The 12,987-nt window shown below is 38.7% G+C and overlaps 1 protein-coding gene across 1 annotated transcript in view; it reads left to right on the forward strand.

Moving 5' to 3' along the window:
* dmrt1 (doublesex and mab-3 related transcription factor 1) overlaps positions 1-12,987 on the forward strand; it is a 30,509-nt gene that overhangs the window by 12,437 nt on the left and 5,085 nt on the right. The gene's annotated exons all lie outside the window — the stretch shown is intronic.

Consider the following 12,987-nt stretch of genomic DNA (forward strand, 5'->3'; position numbering starts at 1 on the left):
CTCTCAGGCCTCATAAAGTTTTACCCAGACTTTATCAACAGTGTGGTTAAGTACATTCAAGGGAGGTTTGCACTCAAGTCAAGAGTGCCATAAAATTTACACGATGAAATGAGTCTAAAGTGAAGCTTTTTTGCTTTTATTATACTTACTTTTTCACTTTACTTTACTTCAAATGCAGAACTGTGTATGTAGGGTTGGCTCAAGTGAAAGACTTGTGTTGCATCAATTTCCGAACCGAGAACTGACATGAATGAATCAATGGTAGACCTCTACTCACCTTACTGTTATCTTTTCTGTTTAAAGGATGACAGATAGTTCAATAAAATTATGCTCAGATAATCAGCAATAAAAAACACATATCTATTGTCTATAATTTGCAGCTATCACAGAAAAAGTTATCAATTTTAAAACAGCCTCAAAACTGTCAAAGACCTGACAGTGCAGCTCTGTTTCTTTTTGTTGTGTTTAAAGATGAAGTAGATCTGATCTCTGATTTCTGGTAAATCAGATTGTGTGCATTGCTTAATATGTGCAGTTAAGTATTTGTGGAACTTTGCAAGGAATGCATGAAAGTGCATGATGAGAGTGAGATAAGAGGGAAGATCCAGCACAATGCACTGGGAGAGAGAGCTGTTGCTTCAGCAAAGATAAGTTTTGAACCGCAATTCTGAGGCACCTTTGCTCTTCATTTTCCGGTTCATTCACTCAGCGGCCCGTTGCAGAAGTGTTTTCAGAGCACAAATGGTGGTGTCCTGTTTCATAAATGATTGTCACTCACAAATTGTAGATACATTTGCAAGTTATAGAGGGATCTTGTGTGCTCATGTATAGGTTGAGAGTGCTGTATGTCATTTGCTTTTAAAAGTTGATAAACGTGTCAAAACTAGCACAAGAAGAAGTGATCTAATGTTGCAGATTGAATGTTAAAGTTGTAAATGTTGAAGTGTGTAGAGTTATTTTTCAGGTATGTAAAGCCTTAATTGTGTAAAATCAAGCTTTATTTTTTGTGATTGCCAGATGGTCATGTTAGTTATTATATGCCTAAGAGGTTTAGTAAAACTAATTTGTTATTATCTTTAATGAAGTGCAAAAACTTCATTCACAAAAAGTCAATTTTTCCTCAAAATACAGCAGTTTGAGTGGTGATTTTACCACCCAGCACAGCTCCTTTATACACGTCACTAGAACAAAATGTACTTTTCTTTTTAGGAATTAAAAAATGATATTAATTGTTTATACAGTGGTATTGTATATTATTACTCATTTAGAAAGGACATAGGGGAAGAGCGTCATTAGTACAACATCAACATCCTTCTTTTAGTGAAATAAACTGCTGACACCACCAGCATCACAAACCTAAAGACCCCCGCATGGTCCCTCGTACCTGTATTTGTTTATGACTTTCACCTGTCCGTTTCCTGTGAGGGTCCCACGTCAGCCTCCTGCCGCGAATCTTCATGCTCCATTACAAGATAACAACACTCTCAGCGGGTGGTCCCACATTTGGTGTCGACTCAGGGTCCAACACCAGAGATCCAAACATATAGAGAGGTTTTCTGTGACCCCTTAAATGGAAGCAATATATCAATTATATATTAAAATCAGTTACTCTCTACAATGCCTTTGAGCTAAAGACAGATCAGGTTATTAAAGTGAGGTTTTCCAAATGTTTTACGAATATAAATTCTTCACATGGTGAAACTGTTGTTTCCCAGTCCTAATCAGGTTTTGGCTAGTATCAAAGCTAATTTGATTTGATCAATTTTAATGATTGGTCTTTTGAGTATCTGAAATTAAGCAAGTGTGGGACAGTATCCCCCTTTTATATATACTGTAGAAAATGAATTAACCTAACATTGATTGTACACTACCCAACATTACTGTATCAGCAGAAACATTGCTTTTGAATAATGCAACCTATGTATAACTTTAAACTGTATTCAACTTTGGCTTATCAAACATGTATGGATTGAGGCCAATGCTGAATACAGTATCATCTTCCGCATTAATTCAAATATTTTTGAGGCACTAAGGGGTAAAACTATTGTGTATTTCATGTTATATAAAGCTAGGGGGTTGGATTTAGTATTATGTTATCAAAGAATCAGTCTTAAACATTTGGTGCCTACTTGGTACAACCACTGCCAAACCCAGTGCATAGGTGTGTGACGTATCTAAACAGGAGGCTTCCACTGACTGAAGATGAACCCTGTTACTGCAGAGGCTTTTTGTAGGAGCCTCTCTGTCTAAGATGTTGTGTGTGAAACATTTTTGATGCTCGTCCTTCCCTCTATCTGTACTATTGTATGTGTGTTGAAGTATGTCCTTGAGGTTGTTCCAAGGCTAATTCATATCTTATCAGCTGAGTATAAATCGCTCTGCAGAGTCATGTTGTTCTTATTCTCGAGCATCACATAATGAACTTTTTATCTTGCGTAATGTGGGTGCATGATTGTTTCTCTTTCTATTTCAAAAGGTACTGTAGCTTTTCTGCTTTTTTTTTTTTTTTTTTTTATCGTCGAATTACTTCACATTGCTTTTCGCTGCTCTTAACCAGTGACATGGAGCTTTATGTCCAACTGGAGCTGAAACAATTAGTTCAGCAGTTAAATGAATAGTCAAGCAACAGGAAATTCTTTAATTTAGTTACTTGTGTGGCCTGACTAACAGCCCTGTACACAATAAACATTCAGTTTATTATCAAAGGACCAAATGATTAATCAATTAATCTCCAGAATAATAGACAGATTAACTGATAATGAAATGTTGCAGCGCAGTTTACAACATAGCCAAAACAGCTTACCTAAGGAGGGTAAAAAAAATATACAGAATATTGTCCTGGTTGTTGATTGAATTTGACATTTGCCTCAGTACATCAAAATTCAGCGACATCTCCTTTTAATAATTGTTTCGCTTTGGCTGAACATGTTGTGTGCCTCTGGATTCGTCCATGAGGAGGAAATAGCTGTGAGCTCTGTGAGTCTACCTGCCCTCCCCTTCTACCTGACTGCCAAACAGCATCCCGTCAGATTTATCTCCCTCCCAGGATAGGGCTAATCAGTTGGCCAAATACAGAGACCCAAATAACCTTCAGGAGTGCCACGCTGTCCTTTCCCCTCCCCTCCTCGCCTCCTCCTCCTCCTCTTCCTCGCCCCTCTCCACCCTCCCCCTCCGCAGGCCCCGCTGTCTCCGCAAAATTGCCTTCTGGAGTTAGTGAGCGGGAACAGTTAAGATTTACAAACAATGATGAAGCTTGTCATGCGTCTTTCTCCATCCGTCACGGCGGGCCGGGCGGAGCTGTGGGTAGAGCCGTCCTGGTGTTCTTCATAAAAGCCAGCTCTCTGTGAAATACGCCCCCGGCCGGCCTGTTTACTGCCCCGTGCTCGTCAGCAGCCCCGCCGCCGTAAATCGCCGAGCGGGAGGTGACAGCGCAGTCCATCAAACTCCCACCCCACCTCGCTACCCTCCCAACATCTCACCTCACACTGCCCCCCAACCCCACCCCTCCCGCCTCCGCCATACACACACAGAGACACACACACTGTTTCTCCACAAACACCCGCCCCACTTCCTCACTAAGATCTAACCGGGGAGGATCAGATGAGCTGCCCCAAAAGAGTTATGGGTGTTTCAGTCTTACAGGAGACAGCTTCAGGCCGAGTCTGTCGGTGTTTATGTTCTTTCTTTTTTTGTCCTTGTCTAGACTTTTGCAAAATTCAAAAGTTTGCAAGCTTGTCAGCACAGCAACTTTCTTTTCACTTTTCCTTTTTTTAAAACAAGATTTATACTAAAGTCAGACCTCAAAATCGAGCGCCGCTGTGCTGGCTATACGTTTGTCTGTTTTGTTATATTGGTGTCAGCACGGAGCGTACAGTAATTTAAATGCAAATCAGATTGTTGAGGTATTGCAGATGTTAATCCTGCTAATCGATAGACCTGTGTGAGCCCATTAAGTTAGAAATCCATTACTATCTTTCTAGATGATATTCTATTGATTTTTTTTGCTTCAATCTATACTGTACTGTACACCAAAGTGAGTTACTGCGTATAAAGTCTGTCGTTTCAGGTTCTCCGCCTCCTCTGAAAAAAAAGATTTAAAAGAAACGACAGTGAGATTGGCGTCAGTAAGTTTCTTTGTTTCGTGTGTAAAATGGGATTTACCTCCTTTCAGATCAGATTACTTCAAACTTGCACTTGCTCACACCCACGTACTCTCTCACACACAAGAATAGTTTAGGAAGTCCCTTCAAACACACACACCGCATGTACTCGCACACACTCATTCTGGAGATGTCAAAGAGGTCTCTCACTCTTCTGGATTTATTAAACCTGAAACAAATCGGTACTTCTAACCCAACTGGTGACCTTTTCAAAGGAAGTGCTGTTTCATGTCATGTAGCAGCAAGAGTTCATTTCCTTGGTCACTGACATACTGAGAGCATCACTCACCTACAGTGCATGTAAGCCAAGCTAGAAGAAGACTATAGCTTTGGAAGGTCGTGTCATTTTGTCATCTTAATAGTTTATATTGTATCAATAAAGTTTTAGGTAGCAAAGATGGCAATGTTTAAATTTGGCTGAAATTGGGTAATGGAAGTTTTTACAGATGTTTAAATTAATATAATTATATAATTTCAACATGCAGTTTTGGCTACAGATTTATTTTAATTCTGTTGAAACAATGATTAACCTAGTCCTCTAAAAAATTGTTAAGTAGCTTTTAACCTTAACCTGTGGCATTTTCTGTCAGGTGTCTACCCTGCTTATATATGTTTTGATTATTACTATTTTTCTGATTACTGTAATGAAATTCCTGCTCAGTGTTGATGGGCAGGAAACACAAAAGATAGGCAATAAATGGAATCAATGCACCTTGCATAGTTACGTTTTTAGTACTTTGTCACCTTTTTTGAAATAAAGTTCAGTAAACACCATGTACTTAAAAAATGCATGTTGAAGTTTTAAAGAAATTATGTTGCTTCCTTCTAACCCCAGAAATTCGTCCAGTAGGCTAATAAACCCTATGAAATGTCCACATTTTGATTGCATTTTGGTTGAGGTAATGACTCATTCAGTCTGTAAGTAAGAGCCAGCAGCAGAGAAAGTGACCCTACTGGGGCCCGGCAGGACCGGTGGACCTCGCTCAATGTGTGTCTGATTGAGTGTCTCTCCTGGCTCTTGGTTGCAGTGGAAAAGTCCTGTGTCGCCTGTCAGATTGTCTTCCCACCCTGCTGTGCTGCTAAGTGCCCTGATAGCCTCTGGGGCTGTGGATGGGCTAAATACCAGTGTAATTGTCTGCTCAGGGCACGAGCACCGTTGTAATGTGTTGTACAACACCACCATTAACACAGGCCTGGGGCTGTGGAGACATTAAATGGCCAGGGCTGTGTAGTTTATGTTCTCTTCCTCTCACTCTTTATTTTTCCCTCTCACACACACACACACACTACACACACCACACCGCTCAGCTTTGTTGGACTTTAAATGAAATGAAATGTGTATTCTATTACTAAGGGCTTGCAGGATATGGTAAAAAAAAATCATATTGCGATTATTTTGACAGATATTGCGATTGCAATATGAGTCACGGTGAGTAAGAAAAATTATATTTGTATCACAATTTTAATTTTCACAGATTAAAATCATGATGATGACATTTGTTGGGGTCTGCACCAAACATGTTTTCTCACATGTGGAGAACAAAATTTGTAGGCGGGGCATCTCTGCAGCCCTACAGTACTTCATTATAAGGATGTTTTACCTCTATCAAAACATGTCAGGTTCTGTGATTTGGATAATGCACTTGGCCATTTCGCGATTTTATTTTAGTGAATATTTCAAGTAATTGTGCAGCTTTCTGTAAATGCAGTATGTGCAGAGTGAAGTACTGCTTGATTTTAAAGTTGCTATGTATCTTAAAATACATCTATCTATATCTAAAATATATTTAATATATTTAAATATATTTTTAATGATTCTAGCTTAAATTTCTAAAAAGTGTCTTCTTACTGTCCAGACATAATTCATATAAGATTTGATAGAGATGCTGATATGCTGCTTATCTAGGTTGCCTTCAGTTGTTACTGTGCCATCACAGCATCAAAAAGCAGTAGCAGCAGTTAGTTTGTGGACTTACTTTATGCCCTGTGTTTTGCCTCATAGGCTACGTACAGCCTCCCCTGACCATCTAATTAGTTCAGCTGGTCTTCATAATGTTGATAGGAAAATAAATGTATATATATATATCTTCTTCTAATTCCTAACCAATATTATGGGAAGTACAATTACTTATTTAATCTAACTGTAATATCTTAATTGATAATTTGCCAGGTTGATATGAGTTTACTATATAAATGATTTCATCCTACAAAAGAAAGAACTGAAAAAATGTCCATAGCTGGAGGTGTTGCGCCAGGTTTTATACTTCTATTTAAAACTGTTCTATTCTAACATTTGAAATCAGTTAATCACAGATACATGTTTACTACGTGTATCTATATATAATCTGCATAGAAAATACTTAATACACTGGATACTCAACTCAACACACATAAGTGGATTTTGTTTTCTTGAAATATCTGAAAAACAAACTTAGTTATGTTGCCCCACTATCTAATCATGTACTTGTAGTCACTTTCCTCGCCTTGTTCTGTGCAGCAACGGCAGCTCAGCGTGGATTGATAAATGATGTTGCCTTGGCAGCTCTCTGAAACAGCTGAACGGCTTGGATAAACACATATGGCAGGTTTAGCACCCACAGGAGGCGTCCTTCTTTCCATAGCAATATATTTCACTCTTCCTGTGTCCTTTACTTTGGCATTTTTCTTACCCTGTCGACTCATAATGAATCTCTTGTTTAAAATGTAATGATAAAAAAGTCCCGCAAATATTGATTGACCGCCTCAACTCATTATTGCATATCCATAACTTTTCGACGGATCACGTCAAAAAGCCGAACGATAGACTGACAGGCCATTTTGTGAGTTGATGGGGCACAGTAGCCGAAATGGAGATTTAGCATAGGGACGAGGGCTGTGTCACGCCTCTCCGGCAGTCATCTTCACTGGGGACAGATTGGTTAACAATTCAGGAGCAAAGGTTCCTCTCTGCTTAATTAGCCTTTGACCCCGACACTGATGCCTTCTGTCAGCCTGCGTTGGCCCTTCAGCTCCATACCAAACCAATAATGAGCATTTAAGTGTATACTGACCCCCTGTAATGGCCGCATAAGAGACTGCATCCCTTTGAACAATTGTCTCAACAGCTTTTCATTGGGGAGATGAGAATGAGAAATATGTGGAAGATTTAACTGTGCACACAATAAAATGAATAGTCCTTATTCACGATAATGCAAAAGCTATTATTTGAGTCTTTATTTAGTTCTCTGATTAAGGTGTTTGATGTGGCTTGAAATTAGTAGTAGCTCAAGCTTCAGCACCAGGCTTTCTAGAAGAACTGTAGTCCAGTTTAGGCTCTTGTGGCATGTGTCAGAAGCCTTAACTCTTTAATGAAAAAATTAATAGTTGGTTTATGTAAACCCTTGGGTGCTAGCCTTGCTCTCTCTGGTTACAGCAACAACTGAAAATACCAGTTTTGATGATCATTTCCTTGATATGAAACAGATCAGATGTTAAATTATCAAACATGCAATTTTACAACTTTGTCTTCATGAAATTATGTTTATATACCTTTTTGAAACCAAATGTCTACCCAAATTACGTGTTTAATCATGTTAAAGATGTGACTGTGGTGGTTGGTCCCCCACTTCGGTCTGCACTAAAATATCTCAACAACTACGATCTAGATTACCATAAAATTCTGTACAAATATCTCTTGGTACCCAGAGGATGAACCCTAATGACTTTGGCTGTCCTCTGATTTTTCCACTAGTGCCACAAGCAAGTTTTTACTCATCTAGTGAACTAGCTCAGCATCTAGTAGATGGACATTCATGGTGCCCAGTGGATGAATCCTGATGACCAGCAGGTTGACATTTATGTTTCAGGGTGAAATATCTCCACAACTGTTGGATAGATTACCACAAATTTTGTTGCAGACATTCATAGTCTTTGGTGACACCCTGATTTATCATCAAATGCTGTCATTAGGTCAACATTTCAAGTAACCTTACAGAGCTGTGGGCTTTATCAGCATATAGAAAATGTTTGTAATGAACGTTGCAAAACCTCAAAAAGGTTGTACTGAACATATCTGAAAAAATGTAACTCATTAATGTTTTTTGGGTGTGTTAAGGCAACAAGATACATCATAGGTTTAGTTAAATATGAAAACACTGACACAAGACATGATGTATCTATGTTTGCAATGTTAAACTAGCCTTAAACAGAACAGTTTTTGTAGCTTAAAATTCAAATGCTTTATATATCGTCCTCTGACCACTTTCTCTATGACTTAAGTGCGGTACAAAGCGTTTCATTTCGTGGACTAGAAAAAATGTGGACAACCTCCATACAGGACTTCCTGGAAGTTTCCTCCAAAATGCACTGTATTTGGCAATGTAATTTCCAGGAGACTGGTTGCAACTTTAGTGTTATGTAGTTGCTTGTTTTTAGTTCTGCCATGTAGGTAATGTAGCAAAAAGTGTGCTTTGCATGAGATGTAGTAGTTGATTGAAAGCACATACTGTAACAGAAAAGAAGAAAAAAAAACATTTGATACCTAGTCTTTTCTGCATTGCTGTGCACTCATATTGTTATCATTAATTGGTTACATCATAAATTACTTGCAAAATTAGTAGTTGTTACTAAAGGTCAGCTATGAGCAGTGATTTCAAACTGAGGGTGAAGGTCTGCAGTGTGAACATCAGCTGAGTGGCATGAGCCTCCACTGTTCAGTGCTCAGTATTTAAAGCCTGCCTGCCTGCCTGTCTGCTCTTTGACTGAGTTTTCTGGACCATTAAGTCCTGCTGCCGGCCTGATGATGAGGAGCCAGACTCCCATATCGTTTCTAGAGAGGAGAGCGTCCATCTCTACAAGGGTCGTCCTCAGTTGGACACTGATGAGACCCTCTCAAACGGGCCAGGGATAATTTTTTTAGACACAGCTCGTATCATTTTAATGGGAGCCATTTAATCCCAGGTCAACCTTGTCATGTGACAGGCAACCCTTCATTCAGAGGATTGAATTTTTGTTCCCTTGATGATAGCCTCCACTAAGTGCTCTTGTCCCTGGACTGTGCTGACAAATTTAGAGCTGATTGTTTTTGTGCATTAAATATCGTCACACTCATAAATGGACCTTGAGTAAAGATTATTTTGTCAAATTTTCACACTCATTGTCCCATTATGTTTTTATTCCCATTGATGTAGTTGAACTACAATTAAAAACTTGCTGCAAGCGGTGTAGCAAGTGTATCAACATAATTAATGTGTCATTAATGCAATAACCTGTGTAATTATTATCATTATTATTATTAACATACAAGTTTCTGTTGAGTTAGTTATTATAAAATCATTAAGTTTTATGATAAAAGGTGTGCGGACACTTCAACATTATACCCATATGTAATCGTGTAATATGTAAAAGTATTAATCGGCTGCTAAGATAGCTTTAATTCTCTGGTTTCAGTTTTTCAATTACCAAATTTTGGAACCTGGCTGCAGGGATTTTCTCCCATTCAGCCACAAGAGCATTAGTGAGGTCCAACACTGATTTCTGGCAATTAGGGCCTGGCTGCGAAAACCATCTGTTTTGGGACCTGGCTTTGTGCAAGGGAAAAGGGCCTTCATTAAACTGCTACCACAAAGTTGGAAGCACACTATTGTCTGAAATATTGCCATTATTGTATGCTGGTCATAACAGATGCAGTTCAAAAGTCTTCAGACTTCAGTTGAAAAGTCATTAAAGTAATACAATCCTGGGTTAATGAGAAATAACATCTACTGCATTGATGGTAAATTAATATCAATGCAAATATTCCTCTTAATTGATTTTTGTTATTTGGAAATGAATATATTAACTGTTGTTTTATATTGCTGCTCTTCCAGATAATTCTGTAAATCACCTACATCACTACAGATTAATGCAGAATTGTGTGTGTGTGTGTCTGTGTGTCTGTGTGTGTGTGTGTGTGTGTTTACATAAGTGTTATCTACCCCTATGACCCTTGTGTACGGTGGATGAGTGTAGAGTATGAAACCCACAGAGAGAGCTTATCCCCGCTGGATCAGACTGAATTACCATCTCCTCTCACATCTGGGCTTTTGTTCCCCTCTTTGGCAGCATTCGAAATGATTGCACCTTCATTCACTCCCTCCCTCCCTTTCTTAACAGGACAAGTGGGAGGTTAAAAAAGCTTCCTTTTGTTATTCCACACAAAGACTGTTTAATAGTTTGGAAATCTTATATAGAGTGCTGAGTGACTGAGAAAAGGGCAAAAGTTCATTCAGGAGAATATAAACTCTCTTTCAACATCAACAGCAGGTAAAGTCTCTGTCTTGTTACAAACAACTTTTTGTACACAGCGTGAACCTAGATATACAACATCTTACATAAGAGCTTCTCTTCTCATGGTGTGGACTTCACAGGGAGATATGTAACAACTGTAACATACAGTATCAGCAGAATTGTGCTATCACAGCTGAAAACTCAATGCTTTCATATTCAGCCTGAATGGTTTAGAATATTCGGGACGGGTTTTGGCAGGTGTCTAAAAATACAGCTTTCACATTCTCAGAAGCTATGTTTTTGCAAACATTTGGTAATGTTGGTGTCAAAAACTCAGGAACTTCGTGCTGTTAGGGACTTTTCTGCTCTGGGGTTTGTTCCTGTTGTAAAGTTGGCAGACTCACGCACACAGTCAGCACAATGTTTGTTAGAGAAGCAGCCACATGCCAGTTATAGACCTTCATCAGGCATTACACAATAAACAGCATGTGTGTATTATATCCACAGCTTGCCTCGGCCAGAGGCATGAATATTTTTGGACTAAACAAGCACTTACAAGAAGTCACTTTAGGGTCTGAAAACTCTTTTTTCTGTCATTTTTATAAACCAAACAATCGATAAATCAGACAAATAATAAAAATATGTAATTGTCAGTGAAAATTGTTTGTTAATTGTTTAATTGTTTTGCAGCCCTGTTGTCATTAACAAGTGCTCGACGGCTAATTGAGAACAAGGCTTTCTGGTGTTTCAGCAACATTAATCTGTATTAAACAGGAGAGCAGAAGACAGTCGGATGCAGCAGGGAACATGTGTACAGCAGTTTGTCGTGATTTAACATCTCCAGTGAAACTAACACGTCCAGTTGCTTTCAGCCTTTAATTACATCATAGATTTCCTGCTGATGAACAGGCAGAGAATTAACAGTGAACGGGCTAATTCACAGCTGCTCTCCCCCACCCACATGCTGTTATTGCTGTACAAGTAGACCGCTGAGGGATAAAAAAAAAAGAGCAAGGTGCACTTAGCTACACAAACATTAGTATTAACGATTGGGCTGCCAGTTTGGAATTGGTGACAAACTGCAGACGGGCAAAAATTGGACTCCGAAACCAATCAGGAAGTTAATGAGGAGAAAAATTACTCCTCTTTGCCCCTCCTACCACTGTTGAGGAGAGAGAGGGATGGTGGAGGGTGAGGGATGAGGAAACATGAGGGAGGCCAATAAAGAAATAAGAGGATTCTGAGAAACACTAGACATCATGTTATCTGATCATGAGATTATTCTGAGTAAATATGTCCATCATAAGCAGAATAAGGCTTTGAAAGAATTGGATTTGTCCTCAACTGGAGCACATTTAACCTTTTTTATTATAACTGTGATTGGCAAATATGTTTAAAAAGTTTAGTGAAAACCAGCAATTTTGATATTTTGCTTAAATAATGATTACTTTCTGGTACTAACTACAATTTGTTTCACAAAGTTTTACACTGGATTTCAACTTGGCAAAGTTCTTGTATGGCTGGTTGTATACCTCATTTTACATTTGAGAACTTTGGCTTCTTTGCACATATTTGTAAATGTAATGAATCAGAAAATATTGTTTTGGTATTGATACAGAAACTCGTTCACTTGTATAGAAATATGTCAAATTATACCGTATCCTTGCCACTATTAACAAAAATTACAAAGTAGTGAAATAATTAAGATATTTTAAATTTTCAAGCAAAAATAAAAATAACATTTTGACATTGTTGTTGTGGCATTGTGCAGCCTGATGTCCTACATTGTACTGCAGCTGCTGCATGACAGTTTCCCTCAGAATAAACAAGTTCTATCTTATCTAAAAGTTATCTTATTGCAAAATTCTGGGAATATTCAAAGGGTTATTGATTGTATTTACTATATAATATGCAGATAGAAACAAACAACAACAACAAAAAAATCCTATGGCCCTCTTCCAAAAACCTCTCATGGCTCCTATCCTCTCTGTGTACTGTATCAGACTCTGATGCCTCATCTTCACAATCCAAGTTTGTTGAGGATGGCACGATGGCGAGCAGTTTTTCAGCTCGTGCATTGGCCAGCCTTTTGCGTGTCTTGGTCTGAGTTTTCCCAAGCAGGCTCCTGGTACGCTTGGAGGCGGTTGTTGTTGATAGGATCTGGAGGAAGTCCCTTCCACCAGGTGGCTGATGAGATATGCTGGCACATATTCCACATACGTCCCACTTTGCTGACTGCCAAGATACTTGCCTTCATCAAAGCCAGACAAATTCCCAAACTGAACTTCCCTAAAAAAATTCTGGAAATCTACCAAACCTTTGCAACCCTTCCTTAAATTGGGTGTTTTTGTCTGACCAATCCTCTTATTTGAGAAGCTGGAATTGTTTGTCAATTTCACTAAATAAATTACTTAAATATCCAGTGTGTAACATTGAGGAGGGTCTATTGGTAGAAAAGAATAATATTCATAGGTATGTTTTCATTAGTGAATAATCACCTGAAAATAAGAATTGTGTTGTTGTTATGAGCCATTTTCATCGGTAGAGAGAGGGCATGCTTTTCTACAGAGTCCGCCATGTT

The sequence above is a fragment of the Morone saxatilis genome, unplaced genomic scaffold (assembly GCF_004916995.1).
Source record: "Morone saxatilis isolate NCDOM2014 unplaced genomic scaffold, NCSU_SB_2.0 Contig16, whole genome shotgun sequence".
Taxonomy (NCBI): domain Eukaryota; kingdom Metazoa; phylum Chordata; class Actinopteri; family Moronidae; genus Morone; species Morone saxatilis.